At 41.7% G+C, this 16,399-nt stretch overlaps 1 pseudogene; it reads left to right on the forward strand.

Annotated features, from left to right (window-relative positions):
• LOC147981519 (uncharacterized) overlaps positions 1-14,660 on the forward strand; it is a 38,338-nt pseudogene extending 23,678 nt beyond the window's left edge.
• The last annotated feature ends 1,739 nt before the right edge of the window (positions 14,661-16,399 follow it).

Raw genomic sequence — 16,399 nt, forward strand, 5'->3', positions numbered from 1 at the left:
GAAAGAGTTTGTCCAGTTTGTACACGAAGTGCGTCTAGGTTTTGCCGTGACCCTCTCTACTCTTTCGCGCATGCTATGCGGGTGATATGATGATACCATGCCAAGTTTCAACATTTTCAGGATTCATTTTGTAGTGATTTTCAATTTCACAGTCACTTAGCTCTCTAAACAATTAGGTAAATGACCGAAAAACAACAAATGATGTCAGAACATGTTGGAAATTGATGACGTTGCTTTAAATGCTGCATACTAAACACAAAAGAAGTCCGGAGTTCAAATAAGTTTAAAAAACATTGAAGTGGCCATGTAACAGATGAGTTCTCGTCCGAAACCCTGATACTCGGAAAGAGTTTGTCCAGTTTGTACACGAAGTGCGTCCAGTTTTTGCCGTGACCCTCTCTACTCTTTCGCGCATGCTATGCGGGTGATATGATGATACCATGCCAAGTTTCAACATTTTCAGGATTCATTTTATAGTGATTTTCAATTTCACGGTCATTTAGCTCTCTAAACAATTAGGTAAATGACCGAAAAACAACAAATGATGTCAGAACATGTTGGAAATGGATGACGTCGCTTTAAATGCTGCATACTGAACACAAAAGAAGTCCGGAGTTCAAATAAGTTTAAAAAACATTGAAGTGGCCATGTAACAGATGAGTTCTCGTCCGAAACCCTGATACTCCGAAAGAGTTTGTCCAGTTTGTACACGAAGTGCGTCCAGTTTTTGCCGTGACCCTCTCTACTCTTTCGCGCATGCTATGCGGGTGATATGATGATACCATGCCAAGTTTCAACATTTTCAGGATTCATTTTGTAGTGATTTTCAATTTCATGGTCATTTAGCTCTCTAAACAATTAGGTAAATGACCGAAAAACAACAAATGATGTCAGAACATGTTGGAAATTGATGACGTCGCTTTAAATGCTGCATACTGAACACAAAAGAAGTCCGGAGTTCAAATAAGTTTAAAAAACATTGAAGTGGCCATGTAACAGATGAGTTCTCGTCCGAAACCCTGATACTCCGAAAGAGTTTGTCCAGTTTGTACACGAAGTGCGTCCAGTTTTTGCCGTGACCCTCTCTACTCTTTCGCGCATGCTATGCGGGTGATATGATGATACCATGCCAAGTTTCAACATTTTCAGGATTCATTTTGTAGTGATTTTCAATTTCACGGTCATTTAGCTCTCTAAACAATTAGGTAAAGGACCGAAAAACAACAAATGATGTCAGAACATGTTGGAAATGGATGACGTCGCTTTAAATGCTGCATACTGAACACAAAAGAAGTCCGGAGTTCAAATAAGTTTAAAAAACATTGAAGTGGCCATGTAGCAGATGAGTTCTCGTCCGAAACCCTGATACTCCGAAAGAGTTTGTCCAGTTTGTACACGAAGTGCGTCTAGTTTTTGCCGTGACCCTCTCTACTCTTTCGCGCATGCTATGCGGGTGATATGATGATACCATGCCAAGTTTCAACATTTTTAGGATTCGTTTTGTAGTGATTTTCAATGTCACGGTCATTTAGCTCTCTAAACAATTAGGTAAATGACCGAAAAACAACAAATGATGTCACAACATGTTGGAAATTGATGACGTCGCTTTAAATGCTGCATACTGAACACAAAAGAAGTCCGGAGTTCAAATAAGTTTAAAAACATTGAAGTGGCCATGTAACAGATGAGTTCTTGTCCGAAACCCTGATACTCGGAAAGAGTTTGTCCAGTTTGTACACGAAGTGCGTCCAGTTTTTGCCGTGACCCTCTCTAATCTTTCGCGCATGCTATGCGGGTGATATGATGATACCATGCCAAGTTTCAACATTTTCAGGATTCATTTTGTAGTGATTTTCAATTTCACGGTCACTTAGCTCTCTAAACAATTAGCTAAATGACCGAAAAACAACAAATGATGTCAGAACATGTTGGAAATTGATGATGTCGCTGTAAATGCTGCATACTGAACACAAAAGAAGTCCGGAGTTCAAATAAGTTTAAAAACATTGAAGTGGCCATGTAACAGATGAGTTCTCGTCCGAAACCCTGATACTCCGAAAGAGTTTGTCCAGTTTGTACACGAAGTGCGTCCAGTTTTTGCCGTGACCCTCTATACTCTTTCGCGCATGCTATGCGGGTAATATGATGATACCATGCCAAGTTTCAACATTTTCAGGATTCATTTTATAGTGATTTTCAATTTCACGGTCATTTAGCTCTCTAAACAATTAGGTAAATGACCGAAAAACAACAAATGATGTCAGAACATGTTGGAAATTGATGACGTCGCTTTAAATGCTGCATACTGAACACAAAAGAAGTCCGGAGTTCTAATAAGTTTAAAAAACATTGAAGTGGCACGTAACAGATGAGTTCTCGTCCGAAACCCTGATACTCGGAAAGAGTTTGTCCAGTTTGTACACGAAGTGCGTCCAGTTTTTGCCGTGACCCTCTCTACTCTTTCGCGCATGCTATGCGGGTGATATGATGATACCATGCCAAGTTTCAACATTTTCAGGATTCATTTTGTAGTGATTTTCAATTTCACGGTCATTTACCTCTCTAAACAATTAGGTAAATGACCGAAAAACAACAAATGATGTCAGAACATGTTGGAAATTGATGACGTCGCTTTAAATGCTGCATACTGAACACAAAAGAAGTCCGGAGTTCAAATAAGTTTAAAAAACATTGAAGTGGCCATGTAGCAGATGAGTTCTCGTCCGAAACCCTGATACTCCAAAAGAGTTTGTCCAGTTTGTACACGAAGTGCGTCCAGTTTTTGCCGTGACCCTCTCTACTCTTTCGCGCATGCTATGCGGGTGATATGATGATACCATGCCAAGTTTCAACATTTTCAGGATTCATTTTGTAGTGATTTTCAATTTCACGGTCATTTAGCTCTCTAAACAATTAGGTAAAGGACCGAAAAACAACAAATGATGTCAGAACATGTTGGAAATTGATGACGTCACTTTAAATGCTGCATACTGAACACAAAAGAAGTCCGGAGTTCAAATAAGTTTAAAAAACATTGAAGTGGCCATGTAGCAGATGAGTTCTCGTCCGAAACCCTGATACTCCAAAAGAGTTTGTCCAGTTTGTACACGAAGTGCGTCCAGTTTTTGCCGTGACCCTCTCTACTCTTTCGCGCATGCTATGCGGGTGATATGATGATACCATGCCAAGTTTCAACATTTTCAGGATTCATTTTGTAGTGATTTTCAATTTCACGGTCATTTAGCTCTCTAAACAATTAGGTAAAGGACCGAAAAACAACAAATGATGTCAGAACATGGTGGAAATTGATGACGTCGTTTTAAATGCTGCATACTGAACAGAAAAGAAGTCCGGAGTTCAAATAAGTTTAAAAACATTGAAGTGGCCATGTAACAGATGAGTTCTCGTCCGAAACCCTGATACTCGGAAAGAGTTTGTCCAGTTTGTACACGAAGTGCGTCCAGTTTTTGCCGTGACCCTGTCTACTCTTTCGCGCATGCTATGCGGGTGATATGATGATACCATGCCAAGTTTCAACATTTTCAGGATTCATTTTGTAGTGATTTTCAATTTCACGGTCACTTAGCTGTCTAAACAATTAGGTAAATGACCGAAAAACAACAAATGATGTCAGAACATGTTGGAAATTGATGACGTCGCTTTAAATGCTGCATACTGAACACAAAAGAAGTCCGGAGTTCAAATAAGTTTAAAAAACATTGAAGTGGCCATGTAGCAGATGAGTTCTCGTCCGAAACCTTGATACTCCGAAAGAGTTTGTCCAGTTTGTACACGAAGTGCGTCTAGTTTTTGCCGTGACCCTCTCTACTCTTTCGCGCATGCTATGCGGGTGATATGATGATACCATGCCAAGTTTCAACATTTTTAGGATTCATTTTGTAGTGATTTTCAATTTCACGGTCATTTAGCTCTCTAAACAATTAGGTAAATGACCGAAAAACAACAAATGATGTCAGAACATGTTGGAAATTGATGACGTCGCTTTAAATGTTGCATACTGAACACAAAAGAAGTCCGGAGTTCAAATAAGTTTAAAAAACATTGAAGTGGCCATGTAACAGATGAGTTCTCGTCCGAAACCCTGATACTCGGAAAGAGTTTGTCCAGTTTGTACACGAAGTGCGTCCAGTTTTTGCCGTGACCCTCTCTACTCTTTCGCGCATGCTATGGGGGTGATATGATGATACCATGCCAAGTTTCAACATTTTCAGGATTCATTTTGTAGTGATTTTCAATTTCACGGTCACTTAGCTCTCTAAACAATTAGGTAAATGACCGAAAAACAACAAATGATGTCAGAACATGTTGGAAATTGATGACGTCGCTTTAAATGCTGCATACTGAACACAAAAGAAGTCCGGAGTTCAAATAAGTTTAAAAACATTGAAGTGGCCATGTAACAGATGAGTTCTCGTCCGAAACCCTGATACTCCGAAAGAGTTTGTCCAGTTTGTACACGAAGTGCGTCCAGTTTTTGCCGTGACCCTCTCTACTCTTTCGCGCATGCTATGCGGGTGATATGATGATACCATGCCAAGTTTCAACATTTTCAGGATTCATTTTTTAGTGATTTTCAATTTCACGGTCATTTAGCTCTCTAAACAATTAGGTAAATGACCGAAAAACAACAAATGATGTCAGAACATGTTGGAAATTGATGACGTCGCTTTAAATGCTGCATACTAAACACAAAAGAAGTCCGGAGTTCAAATATGTTTAAAAAACATTGAAGTGGCCATGTAACAGATGAGTTCTCGTCCGAAACCCTGATACTCCGAAAGAGTTTGTCCAGTTTGTACACGAAGTGCGTCTAGTTTTTGCCGTGACCCTCTCTACTCTTTCGCGCATGCTATGCGGGTGATATGATGATACCATGCCAAGTTTCAACATTTTCAGGATTCATTTTGTAGTGATTTTCAATTTCACGGTCACTTAGCTCTCTAAACAATTAGGTAAATGACCGAAAAACAACAAATGATGTCAGAACATGTTGGAAATTGATGACGTCGCTTTAAATGCTGCATACTGAACACAAAAGAAGTCCGGAGTTCAAATAAGTTTAAAAACATTGAAGTGGCCATGTAACAGATGAGTTCTCGTCCGAAACCCTGATACTCGGAAAGAGTTTGTCCAGTTTGTACACGAAGTGCGTCCAGTTTTTGCCGTGACCCTCTCTACTCTTTCGCGCATGCTATGCGGGTGATATGATGATACCATGCCAAGTTTCAACATTTTCAGGATTCATTTTATAGTGATTTTCAATTTCACGGTCATTTAGCTCTCTAAACAATTAGCTAAATGACCGAAAAACAACAAATGATGTCAGAACATGTTGGAAATTGATGACGTTGCTTTAAATGCTGCATACTGAACACAAAAGAAGTCCGGTGTTCAAATAAGTTTAAAAAACATTGAAGTGGCCATGTAACAGATGAGTTCTCGTCCGAAACCCTGATACTCCGAAAGAGTTTGTCCAGTTTGTACACGAAGTGCGTCCAGTTTTTGCCGTGACCCTCTCTACTCTTTCGCGCATGCTATGCGGGTGATATGATGATACCATGCCAAGTTTCAACATTTTCAGGATTCATTTTGTAGTGATTTTCAATTTCACGGTCATTTAGCTCTCTAAACAATTAGGTAAATGACCGAAAAACAACAAATGATGTCAGAACATGTTGGAAATTGATGACGTCGCTTTAAATGCTGCATACTGAACACAAAAGAAGTCCGGAGTTCAAATAAGTTTAAAAAACATTGAAGTGGCCATGTAACAGATGAGTTCTCGTCTGAAACCCTGATACTCGGAAAGAGTTTGTCCAGTTTGTACACGAAGTGCGTCCAGTTTTTGCCGTGACCCTCTCTACTCTTTCGCGCATGCTATGCGGGTGATATGATGATACCATGCCAAGTTTCAACATTTTCAGGATTCATTTTATAGTGATTTTCAATTTCACGGTCATTTAGCTCTCTAAACAATTAGCTAAATGACCGAAAAACAACAAATGATGTCAGAACATGTTGGAAATTGATGACGTCGCTTTAAATGCTGCATACTGAACACAAAAGAAGTCCGGTGTTCAAATAAGTTTAAAAAACATTGAAGTGGCCATGTAATAGATGAGTTCTCGTCCGAAACCCTGATACTCCGAAAGAGTTTGTCCAGTTTGTACACGAAGTGCGTCCAGTTTTTGCCGTGACCCTCTCTACTCTTTCGCGCGTGCTATGCGGGTGATATGATGATACCATGCCAAGTTTTAACATTTTCAGGATTCATTTTGTAGTGATTTTCAATTTCACGGTCATTTACCTCTCTAAACAATTAGGTAAATGACCGAAAAACAACAAATGATGTCAGAACATGATGGAAATTGATGACGTTGCTTTATGCTGCATACTGAACACAAAAGAAGTCCGGAGTTCAAATAAGTTTAAAAACATTGAAGTGGCCATGTAACAGATGAGTTCTCGTCCGAAACCCTGATACTCGGAAAGAGTTTGTCCAGTTTGTACACGAAGTGCGTCCAGTTTTTGCCGTGACCCTCTCTACTCTTTCGCGCATGCTATGCGGGTGATATGATGATACCATGCCAAGTTTCAACATTTTCAGGATTCATTTTGTAGTGATTTTCAATTTCACGGTCATTTACCTCTCTAAACAATTAGGTAAATGACCGAAAAACAACAAATGATGTCAGAACATGTTGGAAATTGATGACGTCGCTTTGAATGCTGCATACTGAACACAAAAGAAGTCCGGAGTTTAAATAAGTTATTAAAAATAGAAAAGAGGTGCAATGGTAGTTAATTTGCTTCAAGCCATTCGGAATAGTGTAGACTGTACTGCACATAGCTCAGTGCAATCTATGCTATTCCGCAAGGCTTGAAGCTAATCAACATGTAGGTGAGCATTGCAACTCTTCGTCATTGTCTGTGCACTCACGGCTTATAAACCGCTCATACTGTCTCTCTCTTGGCGAGGTGGGACTAAAAACAGCTTGCCATAACATCATTAATACCGGTTCGTGGTACGAACCGGCACTAAATGGTGATGGTGGGGCCATAGCCTGACCGCAGGCTGACACAGCCTCTTTAGTACCGGTTCATGGCATGAACCGATACTAAACGTTTGCCACGAACCGGTACTATTGATCGCCGCCACATACCGGCACTAATGTACACATTAGTGCCGGCTCTAATTCAAACCGGCACTAATGTGCTTCACGTTTGACCCCTTTTCTACTAGTGAATGCTCACATTAGTCCCGGTTCGTGACGGAACCGAGACTAATGTGAATATTGCCCTGTGACCAAAGCCCTGTTTTCTACTAGTGTGACCGGCACAGTTGTGTTTGCAGGGCACGTCCTAGACCCCTCCAAGGAGTAACAGCTAGCTGTTGAGGTCAACCAACACATTTTTGTCTTTTTTTCATTCAATCCATAACTGCTCTGCTGCATACGAGATTGCGAACCCCGCTTATGATGAATTTATTTATACGGATGACTGTTTTTCACATTGTGCTTCAGTTTGATTATATTTAAGAGATGTCTTCCTTGTATATGCATTGTGCTTCAGTTTAATAATCAAGACAACTTGATTATGTCCACTTTAGATAGAGTTTTTGTTTCTGTTGATTGGGATGGGATTTTCCTTGGGGCCTCTATCAAAGCCCTACCCAGAGTGGGGAGTGATCACACTCCTCTAGTATTAAATACTACTTCTGGGCTCTCGAACCCTACTTCTAAATTCTTTAGATTTGAAAAATGGTGGCTTAATATTCCTGGTTTTGATGATGTTATTCATAAAGCTTGGAACTCTGAGTGTAAAGCCACCAAGGCCATTGATATCTGGTAGTTTAAAATCAGGACTACTAGGAAAGCTGCTAAGGGTTGGTGTGCTAATTATGAAGCAGACCAGAACATAAATAAGCAGGCATTAGTGGCTCAATATAATTGTTTAGATATCCTAGCTGAAACTCAACCTTTATCTCCTAACTCTAAGAATAAAATGAAAAATATTGCAGGTGAGCTGAATGAAATCTGGAGAAGGGACGAGATCAAGGCTAGGCAGAGGTCCAGAGAGAAAGAGATTTTGGAGGGTAAATATAACACCGGGTATTTCAAAGCAGTGGCAAATCAGAAGAGGAGAAAGAAACAGATTGCTATGCCGGAAACCCCTTCAGGTCCTGTGGAGGATACCCAAGGTATTCTTCAAATAGCTATAGATTATTATAAAAAAATTGGTTATGTTCCTACCATTGACATTGATCTCATGGATGACTTCTGGGATCATGATAGCATGCTCTCTCCTGAGCACTTTAATTTACTTGAAAAACCTTTCTCTGAGGATGAAATTAAGGCTGCTGTATTTGGCTCATATGCTGAAGGAGCATCTGGACCAGATGGTTTTCCTTTCCTGTTTTATCAAAAGTACTGGGATTTAATAAAAAATGATCTATTTGCTCTGTTTAGAGACTGGGAGGCTGGGGAACTTGATTTGTACAGGCTTAATTTCTCCCTACTTACTTTAGTGCCTAAAGAACCTAATGTTGTTAAGATGGATAGGTTCAGGCCTTTAGCCATGATTAATTGCAGTTTTAATTTTTTTTGCCAAGTGTGCCACCAATAGGTTTGGCCCTATTTGTAATTTTCTAATATCTCCCAACCAGACTGCTTTCCTAAAAGGGAGATTTATCCTTGAAAGCATAGTGGCTCCTCATGAGGTAGTCCATGTAGTTGCCACCAACAAAATGTCTGGTTTCTGCTTCAAACTTGACTATGAAAAAGCCTATGACATGATCAGTAGAGAATTCCTCCTGAAAATGCTTAGGAACAGAGGATTTGGTCCTATATGGATGCATAAAATCGAATCCTTACTCTGCAAAGGGTCTGTTGGTGTCAGAATTAATGACACCAAAAGTGAGTATTTTATAGTTGGCAAATGGGCAAGACAGGGGGACCCTATCTCCCCTCTGCTGTTTAATTTAGTTGCTGACGTTTTCACTAGAATTTTGATCAAAGCTACTGATGAAAACTTAATTGCTGGTGTTTCCCCCCCCTCAAATCCTGCTGGGGTCATTAGTATGCAATATGCTGATGACACCCTGCTCTTCCTAGACAAAAACTTAGAACATGCCAAAAACCTTAAATGGCTTTTATCTTGTTTTGAGCAGATCTCTGGTATGAGGATTAATTTTCACAAGTGTGACCTTGTCCCCATCAATATTGATAGGGAGGAGGCCTTAGTTTTTGCTCAAACCCTGGGTTGTAAAATTAGTACTTTCCCTATTAAGTACTTGGCCACCCCTTTACATTTTAGCAAAATTAGAAAAGAGGATCTGCAACCTACTGTGGATAAGATCATTAAGAAAGCTGCTGGGTGGAGGGGGAGACTGCTCTCCTTTGGCAAGAGACTTATTTTAGTCCAAGCCTGCTTAGCTAGCATCCCTACTTATCTTATGGGCTTTATTAAATTTCCTAAATGGGCTATTAAACTCATTAACTCCCAATTAGCTCATTGCTTTTGGGATGATTATGAAGGTCATCACAAATATCAATTTAACTGCCTGGAACTCAATAAATATGAGGAAAGAGTTTGGTGGTTTTGGTATTACTGACATAGGAGATATGAACTTGGCCCTATTAGCCTCTTGGATTAGTAGATATTACAACTCTGAGGGCAAAATTTTGAAGAATATCATTGACTCCAAATATAACCCTCAAAGCAGTAACATTTTTGCTTGTTCTGCTACTGGAGCCCCCCCCCACCCCCTTCTGGAAAGGGGTGATCTGGGCAGCACAAGCTGCCAAACTTGGTTTCTCTTGGAAGATAGGTAATGGCAAGAGGACTCGGTTCTGGGAGGACCATTGGTTTGGCAATGCTACTTTGGCTAGCCAATATTGAGATCTATACAACTTAGCTAATAAACATAATGTCACTATTGACAAAATTTGGGATGGCCATAACCTGAAACTTACTTTTAGAAGATGTTTTCCTCAAGAGCAGATAGCTCTTTGGTTTGAACTTGTAGAAATTGCTAGTTCCATTCGTTTGGTAGATGAGGATGACTCCCCTATTTGGAATCTGAATTCTAAAGGGGTTTATACAGTTAGTTCTTTCTATAAGTTCATTAATTTCGGGGGGGGGGGGGGGGCGGTCTTGCCTACTACTTCTCCTGCTGTTTGGAAACTTAAAATCCCCCTAGGATTCAGATTTTTCTCTGCCTCTTGGTTAATAATAAATTACTGACCAGAGATAATTTGAGCAAAAGACAAGAGGTGGGTGATTCCACTTGCGTGTTTTGCTCTGAACAAGAATCATGTTTTCACTTATTCAGTGCCTGTGTTGTTGCTGCTGAGTTCTGGAAAGCCATCTGTATCATTACTCGAGTGAGTGAAGACATAAATATGATGTCTATCTCCTCGTACTGGCTCAAAGGAGATAAGTTCGCTGCCACTAATACGGTCCATGCGGCTGGGCTATGGGCGATCTGGAAAACTCGCAACGACATGGTTTTCAATAACGTTTGTTGGCCTGGTTTGCGGGCTATATGGAGGAGAACAACATCAAATCTGTCTACATGGGGATGCCTTTCCTCAGAAGGTGCCAGGGGCAAGCTGGAGTGGGCTGTGGAAAAGTTGGAGACGAAAGCGAGAAGCCCTCCTCTGTTGTTGTGGCCAGATCCTGGCTGAGGCGGGGAAACTCCTTTTAGACCTGTTTTTATTGGCTCATGAGCCTGTAGCTTCTCTCTGTTTTAAGAGTGCACTAGCGCTGCTGGATTCTTCCTTTACTAGTTCTAGTTTCTGGCTTTGCGTTGCCATAGATTTGTGACGCTTTACTGTGGCAGCGTGCCTGCTGTCCGTCGTGAGCTCTCGTGTTGTAATATACTCTGGATCTGTTGTTTCGTTTCTTTATGAAATGGAACAGGGGCGCAGCCCTTTCTTTCTAAAAAAAATGTCTTCCTTGTATATGCGTTCTCAAGCAAAAATGAGGATCACCTAAAAACTCCACTCTGCCATGCAATTTACACCCACTAAATATAGATGGCATTTTTTTGTAAGTCATGATTAGTTGATCAAATTTATATGGCATTTGTTTCGAAAGAAACAGAGTCATGATTAGCGGACTGGTCAAAAACTAATTACAACACTAGAATAGAGTGATACGTATATCTCTGGTGCTGTGTAATTATAAATAGGGGATAACCTGTGATAAATATAACATCACACTGTAAAAGACACTTCTTCCAAACGTGTAACACTTGTTAAACATCTTTAATCTTGCTTCTCCTGATACTCATTGTCAGGTGTAAGTGAAGCTCTGACATAGTTATTATTTTGCGATTCAAACAAGAGCATCAGGATTATACAGTCTTGTCTAGTGCACAGCAGGATGTTATCCGGCACCTGATGTATCCTGAGTCCTGACATACCCTGAATTTGATTCAGAAGGAAATTTAGCCACTTTGTGGGCTGCTATATTTGCTTCCGTCCCTATATTACATGATAAATGTTAAAACCACTACATCCTTCTACCAGCTCTTGTTTTTCATTAATAATCGGCAAGATGCTAGCTCTATGATGCTTGTTGGATCCCCAAAATGACAGAAGCTCCTGAGAATGAGTCTGCATTGTTCCTTGTTGATTATTCAATTTGTTCAACATTTTAGCTCCATCTCTACAAGCTAATTCTTCTCCTGTTAAAGTATTAGGGACTGAGTCATACCACTTACAGCTCGCCGCTACTACAATGCCACCATCAGCATGTCTGGTTATGAATCCTTTAGCTCTTTTTTCTTCTCTTGCATTGAAGGCTGCGTTTACATTACTTTATAGAAGCCTTCTTGTGGACGTTGCCAGCTGATCTTGGTTTTTGTTTTGACTAGATGACTCGTTGCGCCAATGGCGCAAAGGGCGAGAGTGAGGCATGTATTGAGACAACATACATAAATAGTGATGATAACATGGTGTTCTAAGAAGCTTACGATCAATTATTTACAATGTTATTACCAAGAAAAATAGATTGCCAGATACATTATATAGGCGATTGTGGTTATGAAGTGATGAACAATAGATCGTGTTCGCCAGAACCGCCGCCTGTTGCGGCTGAGAAACTAATAAACTGGGTACAAAAGATGGTGGTAAGAAGCCCATGTTCTCCCAGATCGAGTATATCCTGGTCCTAAATGGTGTATCCAAGCTTCCCCATGTCATGCTTAAGTACTAATCACTTGTATACTGTGACATGGACCACTGATATCTGAAATATATATGAAAAGATCCATCAGGGCCCAGGAAAAATATGCCCTCGTAAAAGTAAAAGAATGTCCCTGCTATTTAAAAGAAGATCTGCACTAATAGAAGGAGGCCGAGGAGAAGCAGAATAAGCAAAGTAAACGCCCGAAAAATAAGAACACAACATCTTCAACATTCCGTAGCTACTCATTCAGAAAATCAGAAGCACCTGAACTAACAACTGAAAAAGTGTCCTGAAATAGAATCACACCACGAGATGGTGCCTGACATGACCTGCAACACATAAGAAAATAAGCATCCAGGGAAGATAGGCAGGCAGGCCAAGCAACTAAATTAGAACGCATACACCCATTTCTTCCACAGAGCGATGCCTGTAATACCTTTATTTTTTTTCATTACCAAATGTGAGAACGCAGGGTTATTTTCTCATTAACAAATGTGAGAATGCAGGGCGAAGAAGGATGAGGAGGCGGCGACGGAAGCTCTATTACCTCACACATCCATTCGAAGTAATCACCTGGAGACGAAAGAGCATATTAGGATCTAGGAATTAACATAACCTCCATTGCTTTGTTCATACACACTCAATTCTGAAAAAAGGAAAACATCAGCTTCAGCAGCAAACAAATAGAATCTGAAAATTGTGTATTATAAGCTGTCCTATTACTCCCACTTACTCCCACATGAGAAGAGCCAAAACTATTTTCAAGCAGTATTATAAGCTAGCTTTAGATTTTATTCCATAGTAATCAGAACAGTTTTGCAAGGTAGCTCTAGATTTTATAAAATTCAAATAAGAAGCACATGCACACATGATTGTACAACTGATGCATCACCCTCTTCTTGGAATAGCCCACGGCTGATACATATAGATGAAAATTCCATCCAAACATGCTAGTGTTTTTAGGCCATTAAATGGAGGGTGATGCATATTTTGTGTGTGAAGTCCCTATTGACTCACACAACAAACATTGGTGTTTTACCAGGCCCACTATTTTAAAATTTCAGTAAACAAAACCCATAACCCAATATTAATAGAGGGATTTTCTCCTAAGCATACAAACTGCTAATTACGTTTGCTGCCCCACCTGAACTACAACACCTTGAATCCTGCAACCTGAATGATCAGAACCTCCAACCTAAAAACAGTGGAATGATTGCTAGATAATCAAATTAACCACTACAGAAAAATTAAGAACAACCAACCTGAACTATTGCATGAAAGATAAAGCAGTCTCTATTCTTTATTCTTTGTGAGTTGAGTGACCCCTTCCAGAGGAAATGGCCAAGTTGTCCATAAAATGGGGCACTCAAAAGTGCAGACTTCCCTCTTAAATGTTGCAACAGTATAGCTGACGACATTCAACAATGATTAAAATAATTTATGATTCTGTGTACATAAAGCAGTACCTACAAAATCCTTGTCTAGAGGCAAAAGAAATATTTTAGCGCTAGAAGCAGGAAAGAGAGCTACAAAAAGCACACAGTTTTGACAATTTCAGCTCCCAATTTTTAGAAAAAGAAATCAATGGAACGTTTTATTGTGGATTGGCTAATTATCTCCTTTTCAGCAATTTTACCTACAATTTTTTTTTAGCTGTTACCTACAAATTTTTAGCAAAACAGAGATAAACTCCACATTATGAAGTAGGAGCAAGACGCGGCTAAACGATTCTGGAACCTCACCTTACAAATTGATGGAACCGACGCCTCACGACCCATCAAAGCACCAGGACATGCAAAGAAAAAAATAATGCTTCAGCCCACAAGCAATTAAGGAACACGACAAGAAAGGTCAAGGCTAGACATTCATCTTGCTGCACGAAGAGGCCAACTGAGGACCGTCTTGGAAAATGCATCGGCCCATTTCCTCATAACTGTAGTCCGAACGAATACCAGAGAATCCAATATCACTCGCACAGTCCTGACCTGGGGAAAAACCACCAATAAATCATTCATTCAACCATGATACAGGGAAGTATGTTTACATGAAACCATCCAATCATGTTCTTATTTGCTCAGCTGCATGTTCAAACTGATTCCACACAATCTGAGGAAGCCTTGCAACAAACCAATGCTACAATGGGAAATGAACCGCAGCTTGTTTCTTCTGCATCTTCCATGGCTGACGAAAATATGATAGGTTCATCTTGGCTTCGCCTTTCTGCCGAGGACACCGGCGCCGTGGACAATCACTTCTCAGCACGGCCACCTGTTGCGGCTGCTGCTCGTGTTCGCCAGAACCGACTCCTATTGCGGCTGGGAAACAACTCACCCACGTATATTTGCTTCCCACAATCCTTGCAAATCGGAGGAACACAAACAACACAGGAGGACATGGGGAGAGCAGGAGAATGCGCAAGAGGGGATCTGGAGATAGGAGGATAAACCAACCACGACCATGGGGCTCGTAAGCTAGACTCGGCGTGGACTTCGTGTGAGGGCCAATGGGCCGGTCGCCGCCCCATTCGCCAGCCGAGCACCGATGCCGAGGTCGCAGATGAAAGCCCCACCCTCCCCTACTCCTTGCGCCCCACGTCGGTCTCTTCTCCGACGCCTAGAGCTCGGGCCTCGCTGCTCCATCCTAGCAGGCTGGCCTCAATGCCCCCCCACCGGCCGGCCTCCCAGCCCTCCCCTGCTCCTCCACCCCAGCGAGAAGAGCCCGCCTCCCCAACCATTGGTCGTGGGTGGAGAAGGGGCTGTGGGGTGAGCCTCTCCTCGTCGTTAGACAGAGATAGTGGAGATGGGGGCGGCGGCAGGCGAGAGAGGAGGCGGCGGCGGCAGGAGAGGAGGTGGGGGTCGCAGGTTAGATTTGTGCTCTCTCTCGCTTCTCTGCTCGCCGGGACGCAAGGGGCCACACTACTGGGCCCAGGCGTCATCGAGAGAGGCTAGGCAGGAAGTGAGGTAAAAACGAACGAGATTTGCAAAGGGTGGACGCGTGGATGGTCTGAGAATGGCTGGGTTCCTATCGTCATTTATATGTTCAATAGTGGAGATGGGGGCGGCGGCAGACGAGAGAGGAGGCGGCGGCGGCAGGAGAGGAGGTGGGGGTCGCAGGTTAGATTTGTGCTCTCTCTCGCTTCTCTGCTCGCCGGGACGCAAGGGGCCACACTACTGGGCCCAAGCGTCATCGAGAGAGGCTAGGCGAACGAGATTTGCAAAAGGTGGACGCGTGGATGGTCTGAGAATGGCTGGGTTCCTATCGTCATTTATATGTTCAATTCTTTGTCCTGAGGGTTTTGCACTCAACATCAAATCCACAGCCATATCATGTGCCCACCTGCAAGCTTGAATTGGATTAATTCAGTATGCTCCATGAATTTTGTTATTTTGTAATGTCCACACTGACCACATGCCACACAAAATATATCATGCTTTCTCCGATTCCACATATATCATTATCTAGAATGTCTTGGGCCCAAGTTAGCTCATGCAGTTTGGGAAGCTTAATGCCATAACGTTTCTTAAAAAACTCCTTGAATACTCGGGCATAACAACATTCTGTCAAAGCATCGAAGATAGTATCTTCATTTGCGCCACATTCGACAAGGTTATTAATTTTTCGATGTGTCCTTTTTCAATATAGCTTTTACAGGAATGAAACCTTCAAATGACAATATGCACCGTCGCGAGGGCTGCGGCAGGGAGACCCTCTTTCCCCGTTTTTATTCCTATTTATAGCTGATGGTTTGGCTGCACTGTTGAAGCAGGGTGTTGGAAGATTGAACATTACTCCCTTGAAGGTGTGCCCACGAGCCCCCGGGATCTCACACCTCCTGTTCGCCGATGACACTTTATTGTTCTTTCGTGCAACGGAAGGGGAAGCGAGCCGGATTAAGGGCGTGTTGGATGCATTTGCGGGTGCCACGGGGCAACTAATTAATCCAAACAAGTGCTCAATACTGTTTGGTGCGCCTTGCAACCAAAAGGATAGAGACGATGTGACACGGGTGCTTGGTGTGCAAAATATCAACTTCGAAGAGAAGTATTTGGGGCTGCCCACACCCCATGGCAGAATGAGTAAGGGACGTTTTGTTGGTATCTTGGACAGTCTGACTAAGCATTTGATGCTATGGGGGGACTCTCAACTGGCTCAAAGCGGTAGAGAGGTGCTGATCAAATCAGTG

Source organism: Triticum urartu, chromosome 3A, assembly GCF_056163025.1.
Source record: "Triticum urartu cultivar PI428250 chromosome 3A, HENAU_Tu73, whole genome shotgun sequence".
Lineage (NCBI taxonomy): Eukaryota > Viridiplantae > Streptophyta > Magnoliopsida > Poales > Poaceae > Triticum > Triticum urartu.